Raw genomic sequence first — 7,827 nt, 5'->3', positions numbered from 1 at the left:
AAACTTACACATTTTATGTTGCTTTGTTTCAGGGAAGCAAAACAATGCCCAGACCTTCTTTGCTAAGGAGCTGAATGATTCAGTTATGCATAAAAAGAGAAAAATGGGCTGGAGAGATGCTCAGTGGTTAAGAACTCTGGCTGCTCTTGCAGAGGACCCAGGTTTGGTTCCCAGTACCACATGGCACATAATATTGGGCACTAACTCCAGGTCCAGGGATTCTGACTGCTACAGGCACTGCATGCATGTGGTACACTTACATACGTGCGGCCAAAACACTCATACACATAAAAATAAATTAATAAAATAGAAAAAAGGTTTATGAGTGATTTCAAATCACTGAACCACAGCAAAATTTGGCTTTGGAGGGTGGATGACCCAGAGACGTGCCCCCCCCCGAGAGGAGACTGCCCCCCCCCCGAGAGGAGAGAGAGAGAGAGAGAGAGAGAGAGAGAGAGAGAGAGAGAATGTGTGTGAGATGATCCAGAGATGTGTCCCCCCACCCCTGTGTTTGTGTGTGTGAGAGAGAGTACACGAATACACGTATTCCTGTGCCAATATGTATACATATGTATAGGTGTCAGGGTTGCTGGTAAAAACTGCAGCCGTTGCCTGTTGGACCCTCCTCCCCCTTGTGCCACCAGCCTGTTCCTCTCCCGATCCACCTGAATGTTATGGGGAAGCGGGAAGCGCTCCACACCCAACTATCTGTGTGTGGTAGGTGTCTGTGGATCTTTTCCTAGAATGTTCATCTAGAAACCACGTGTTTAAGAGAACAGCACTGCCTCTCTGGAGACACCCACTGGCCCCGGACACGGCCTCCATGTCTCCAGCAGCCCTTGCATGCCATGACCCCATATTCTTTTATTACAGAATTATAGATGTGGTGTCCAAGCATGTACGAGGTCATTTGTCTAAGATCATGTACTAAGTAGGAAGTAGGCACAGATTTGAAGAAGGCCAGTGTCACCAAATGGAGAGCTCTGTCTACTCTAAACCTTACCCAGATGTCCCAGGGCTGTCTATCCATCACTCCTACAAGATCTTGAGCAGAATAGAAAGACAGGCATTAGGGGGATGGGAAGGGAACAGAGGCCCTCGACCTGGAACCTGGTTCGATTCTCTGACTAGCCGAGAATCATGGACCAGACTGAGAAAACCTCCCAAAGGAGATGACAGAACCTTCTGCAGACAAAACATCTGTTTTGACGTCCATGTGATCCATGTAGAGCCGGAACTCCTTTGACCTTTGTGACCTTTGTGTTTATCTTATCAGCCTGTTAAACTGTGCAGTGCACCTCATAAAGCGTCTTAAAATCTCATTACTAGTGAAAATGGTGAGAACGGGAAGTAGAAACTGGCCAGGCGGTTTACAGTAAAAAGGCCCTGAAATAAAAGTGACCTGTTTCTTTCTTGGCTAAGAGCCGGAAATATCCTTGGGCCTGCCAACAGCCTTGTCCTGAGACCAGAGATACCAGAAGAGCCAAAACTTTCCCTAGTTCTGCCATAGCCAGAGGCTGGGAATGTCAGGAAAGGAGGGGGGGGGGTGGAGGATTGTTTTTTTTCCCTTACCCTTTTTTTTCAAGTAGTACCCTGCTCCTGGAAACCACACTGAAGTCGTGACCAGAATCTCTAAGGACCTGGTCACCTGGATTGGAAACTGTGAACTGACCAGTTCATCGTTCCTTCCTTCCTCCACTAAAGCCTTACTGCTCCAGGGCAGTGAGTCTCAGTGGTTAGTGTTCCACTCCCTGGCCTCTCCTGCTGTACAGGAGCTCTGCCTTCTTCCTAAGCGCCCTAGAATAAAATACTTCTTAAACTCACGGTCTGTGGTCCATGAGTTTCATTCTTTGAATTAGAGAGACAAGAACCCAAAAGCCCCTGGTTTGGTAGCTGTTGAGTTTCCAGGAACCTACCCTCTCAAGCTAAGCACAACACAGCAAAATCAGCCTCAGTTGTTCTCAGAGACACGATATTCCTGTACCCAAAAGATCTTTAGATACAAATAAGATTAATAACATGTGTGTGTGTGGTGGTGGTGGGGTAATTTGGTTTGGTTTTGTGAGACAGAATCTCACTCTATAGTTGAGGCTTGTAATTCTCCCACCTTAGTGTCCTCTCTCTTTCTCTCTCTCTCCCTCTCTCTCGATATATAATGATATGTGTGTATTATATATAGGTCGGTAGTTTAGTATACTTTTATGTGACTATCTTAGAAAGCCCACACTCTGTCTTTTGATACACATAGCTGCCTTTTTCTTAATTCTCTGTCTCTATGTGTAGCTGTCAATGATGTCAAAGTTTCATCAAACTGAAAGGATGTGGTTTATCTGAACTTCCAGAAAACTGGGAGAGAAATGACAGCCAAATCCCACACAGGCCAGTTTTAGGCGATATGATCAGGCACTCCACTGTGAGGACCTGAACCTTATGGGGACGTCACCAGCGGTATAACCTGATGTGAACCCTTACAAAATCCAGTGGTCCCTCCAGCTCAGCCAGCTCACTTCTAGTCCCAGGGCCACCAAGTCAGCAGATCATTGACAGAAAAACGATTGAGATTTTAGGTTTTGAAAGAGTGGAAATCACCCAGTCTTTAAAGAAAAACACCTAATATGCTGTTTTGTCCAGCCGCTAATTCTGATCTTATGAAGCCCAGTCCTGCAGTGAAGCCCCAAGCAGAGACCGCACATTGGCGGTTCTAACCAGAGGTGAACATTCTTTACTTGGGAGAGAAAGAGGAATAGCGTATTTGGGACATACTTAGATTGAAAAAAGTTATTTTCTGTTTCTCTGAAACTCAGATTTAAGAAATACTCCGTGGGCTGGAGAGATGACTCAGCAGTTAAGAGCACTGGCTGCTCTTGCAGAGGACCCGGGTTCAATTTCCAGCACCCACATGGCAGCTAACAACCATCTGTAACTTCAGTTCCATGGGATCTGATGTCCTTTTCTGGCCTCTGCAGGCAATGCACGCACATAGTGCACTATATGCATGCAAGCAAAACACTCATATACATAAAATAAAATTTAAAAACATTAAAAAAATGAAACACTGTATTTTATCTGGTAACCCAAGAGCAAGGCTGAAGGGTGATTTCATTTCATGAAACTGATTTTCATGAACTTTTAACTTAAGAACTCAGACCTCAGTCACGTTCCAAATGCACAGTTGCTGGAGAAAATGCTTTCTTAAATTTTTGAATTCCTAAGCTAACCACTCTGAAAGTGTTGAAAATACTGGGTGAAAAGTGTGTTGTACCAATCGGTCACATGGAGATAGCAGAAGCCCAGGACAGATTAAAGCAAACAGAGAAAATGCAGTTTACAAAGGTTGTTAACCCTACTCAAAAGGAGACAGGGCTCCACATCCAGGAATTTCCCTCACAGGCCAGGCCAGGGCAAGACAAAGAAACAGCTGCCTGCCTCTCTGCCTCCATCTCTCTGCAGCTCCTGGCTCCCCAGGAAGCAGGCCTCTTGCCTCCCCACCTGCAGGAGGAACCCCAAGAACTGCCCAGTGCCAGCTGGGAAAACTGCAAACCAACCATCCCAGGAGTAGAGACATAAGGAAATGTTCAATATTAACTGCATAAAAAAGCACCCCTGCTTTGTAGACTAAATAGCTTAAGTCTAGTGCATGACGGTCACCAGGTAATTCTTCAGGTGTGCAAGAGCATTTACTCCAGACTGTTGAGGAAAAGGTACTATCCACGTGCACACTCAGTGACCGTCAGCGTGTTTCTCTTACAGTTTTGAGCTTCATAAAAGCCATGGGTCTTTCATGCTCAAAAGATTTCACAAAAGCTATAAAAAATATTATCCACCATCTCACCATCCCCAAGCACTCCTTTGTAACTCACATACACATCTTTCCAGGCTTTTCTCTTTTTGCTTTTCTCTGCCTCTCAGTGGTCCCCTGAATTGGACCCAGGGCCTTGCATGTGCTAGGCAAACACTCACCACTGAGCTATAGTTCCGGCTCCTCCATTACTTTTTTATTTTGAGGTAGTATCCCTCTCTCTAAGTCATCAGATTAACCAGTTGACAAGGCTTGAGCAAGGCCAGGCTGCCAATTTAGGGCCAGTTAGCCATTTTAAATGACTTATGGCTCTTCCTAATGAAGTTTATGGCTCTTCTGCAATTCACACATTCTATCAAGCCCCAAACTCACTTGGTAGTGTTAGGGTTCGAGAATAGAGAATAATTCCCACAGATACCCAAAAAGATTATACAAAAAGTTTATTTAAGAATATAAAGTATAAAAAGGACAACAACCAAATGGCGGCTAGCCAGGCACAGACTTCACGAGCCAAAGATAGAGTCTGGCCCCGAACAATAGCAGGCAGGAGCTTTTATTGGGGCACTCCACAGAAACCCATGCGCACCAAGCATTTTTTAAAGTTGTGTATGGGGAAAGTCTTGATTGATTGGATGTCCCCATATCCTGTGTATGGGGAAAGTCTTGATTGGTAGGGGCTGTCTTCAGGGCATTGGAATGTGCTGACTAATATCTTTTAGAGGCAGAAGTTTTTGTTCATACCTCATAAGGCTTTTACATGTACAATATGCCTGAGCTTGTCTGGGCTTGTCTAAAGAAGCTAGCCAAAATGGAGACAGCGCATTCTGACTCTTCATTCCCCCTAGAGTTATGGCAAGGGTTAAATCTTTAAGCCAAGCAAATTACAGAAGCAGAAAGAAGCTGTTAGACGGTGCATTTAAGGCGGTGGAACCATTTCTATATTGTAAGGCTCGGGATCGATTTAAATGAGTATACTGCGAACGCAGTACCATTAGTTGGACTGTCTGTATCCGTTCTGGGATGAATTTGAGCAAGGCATTAAGAATACAGGGGCCACAGATGACTGCTAGTAGGAGTAAGAGGAGAGGTCCGACTATTGCTGAGATCAAAGTTGTTAACCATGGGGACCAGTCAAACAGGGATTCATACAAATTTTGTTGATTTAGTCGTTGGTTTTCTCTTTCCTTAAGTCTTTTACAGACCTCAGCTAAAGACTGTTTTATAACTCCCGAGTGATTAACACAGAAACAGCACTGTTCCCCTAGGACAACACAGAGTCCTCCTTTTTCTAGAAAAAGTAAATCCAGTCCTCTCCTACTTTGTAAGGTTACCTCAGCTAAAGCGGATAGTCTTCGAGGTGGCGGATAGATGTTTCTAATGATTGTATGTCTAAGTCTATGGCCTGTCTAAGAAGGTGATAATTTTTATCCTGGAGGACTAGCGCTGAAGCCCCCAGACAAGTTGCAGTGGTTACCCCAACCCTGAGTAGAGTAGGCAAGACAATTGCAGTGGTTCCTATGGCCCTACGAGGTCTAGACTCTTCTGAGACTCTGGTTTCCATTTCTATGTCTGTTCTATAACATAGATGGGGAACCAGCTGCACTAGTACACAAAAATCCCAGGTCTGATTTAAAATAGAGGAGCGGAGGCAGCAGCCAAAGCTTCAGCTGATAGGTGTTCATAGTATGCTTTATTTACATGTGGTTGGGGGATCCTATCATCTGGCTATAGGGCAATGAGGCACAGGCCCACCAAGTGGAGTTGGGGGGGCACCATATATGGGTTAGGTGTAATAGCCCCTATCTCTTGAACAGAGTTGCATAGATGTTGGTAAGAAGTGGGGAAAATTTTATGTGAGGGAGTCACACATAACCCTTTTCCAGGCAGTGGGGTCAGAAGTGACAACATAATTTCCTGGGAGAGCTAACCCATCATAAAAGGGAGGGCTTGGGCCTATGCAAAACCAGCAATGGATAGTAAGGTTAGGGGAGGTATTATTTAAAGCAATAAAGGTGGCATTTAGGAGGTTCATAAGCCTAGGGGATGGCTGCAAAGACTCTTGGGCCCATTGGACCTCTGGGGGTGTGGATCTAGGTGCAGGCAAAGTAGCAGTTTTGTTCAGTTGGACAATTTGGCTAGGAGCTGGCATCACGACGGATTTAAAAATAGTTAAGGCTGGTGTTGGTCATCCTATAGGCTGTAACACTATCTGAGCCAGCCCCTTCTGGGTCCCCAAGACTGGACCCACCTGAAGACGGACTGAAAAAAGTATTCCTGGATCAGTCCCTGTGGTGTATAACCTGAGGCCCCAAGTTCACCCATCAATCCATTTTTGTAGGTTTTTAAGTTCCTTTCCTTTTGGGGTGAAGCTCAAGGAGATAGGGTTGCATCTAGAGGAGGAACAGGGTTCCTCGAATTGCCTTGATCTGGGGTTTCGCCAAAGGGTTAGGCCTGGGACCGCAGTTACCTGGATCAAGTTGGTAGTGATGGGGGCAGCCCAATTAATATATCCAGTAGACACACAGCCCCCTGAAGCACAGAAATAGTCTCCTGGCCCCCACAAGTACTCCTTCAGTCACCATTGTCACCCGGGAAAACATAGAAGTGATGCTCCTTGATCCTCTTTCAGCGAAGGGAAGACTGGCAAGCATAATTCACAGTTCCTGAAGAGGTGTACGATTCCCAAGCTCCTTCAAGCAGGTTGCAGATGTTGAATGTAATCTTGGGGTACCAGGACCCTGGAGGTCCCAGGTGGGAGGAGATGTTCACTATCTTTCCAGTGGATGTGCTACTAACTACCCAGGTGAGGTTTTGGAGTCCGTGAGGGGAGTTAGCTAGGGCAGGCTCTATAAAAAGAAATTTAAAAAACAACAATGGTTATGGTGTGGCAGAGATTTTTAGCTTGAGAGGATTGTCTTTTATCCGTGTGACCTTCCATCTCTTGTTGACTTGGTCTGACCAATCTTCTGATGCAGGCTTTAAATGTGAGTGACAGACACCACCCACCTTAACTGCAGTGGGGGTGGTGAGGATCACAATGTGTGGCCCCTTCCATCAAGGTCTGAGGGGCTCCTTGTGGTTCCGTCTCACCCAGACAAGGTCTCCTGTCTTGAATCCATGAGGTTGGGCTGGTGGCAGTTCATAGATGTGCCTCAGCAAGGGGAAAACGTTGTCTTGTGCAATCTGAATTGGGATTCAGACAAGTCAATTAGCACATCTGAAGGCAGCTTGGGAAGCAAAGGGGGTGGTCGGCCATATGTGATTTCATAAGGTGTTAGGCCTTGAGTATATGGGGTATTTCTGACCCTGTATAGGGCAAAAGGTAGGAGGCCTGTCCAGTCATCACCAGTTTCTAGGGTTAATTTGGTCAAGGTCTCTTTAAGGGTCCAACTCATTCTCTCTACTTGTCCTGAGCTCTGGGGGTGGTATGCGCAATGTAGCTTCCAATTAGTCCCCAGTGTTTTAATTATCTCTTGCGTTACCTTAGAGATGAAGGCTGGTCCATTGTCTGACCCGATCACAGAGGGGAGTCCATACCTTGGTATTAGTTCATCGATGATCTTTTTAACCACCGTTGAAGCAGTTTCCCCCTTTGTGGGAAACGCTTTGACCCATCCTGAAAAATGTATCTATGAAAACTAGGAGATATTTATAGCCATACCTGCCAGGTTTTACCTCAGTGAAGTCCACCTCCCAATGGACGCCAGGTGCAGTGCCCCTCTCCCTTCTGGCTGGGGGTACGACTTTTCCTCTTGGATTAGTAACCTGGCAGGAGCGACATCTGGAAAGACAGCTCTCATCATTTTGGTTAGATCGAAGATGTGGTACAGAGTCAGGAGTTCCCAGAACCTCTTTCCTAGGTAAGGCCCTTTGTGAAGTTTATATATTAAGTCCTCTGCCAGCTTATGCAGCAGAATGAGCCTCCCGTCAGAGGTGTATCTCCATCCATTCTTGATCTTGGTATTTTCCAGGGAAGTTAAATATTGATCATCCTGAGCTGAGTAGGAGGGCTCTTCTGGCAAGAGGGG

The sequence above is a fragment of the Nannospalax galili genome, unplaced genomic scaffold (genome assembly GCF_000622305.1).
Source record: "Nannospalax galili isolate Female #2095 unplaced genomic scaffold, S.galili_v1.0 scaffold771, whole genome shotgun sequence".
NCBI classification, from domain to species: Eukaryota; Metazoa; Chordata; class Mammalia; order Rodentia; family Spalacidae; genus Nannospalax; species Nannospalax galili.
The sequence above is the reverse complement of the archived record's forward strand: the minus strand, read 5'-3'. Positions refer to the sequence as shown.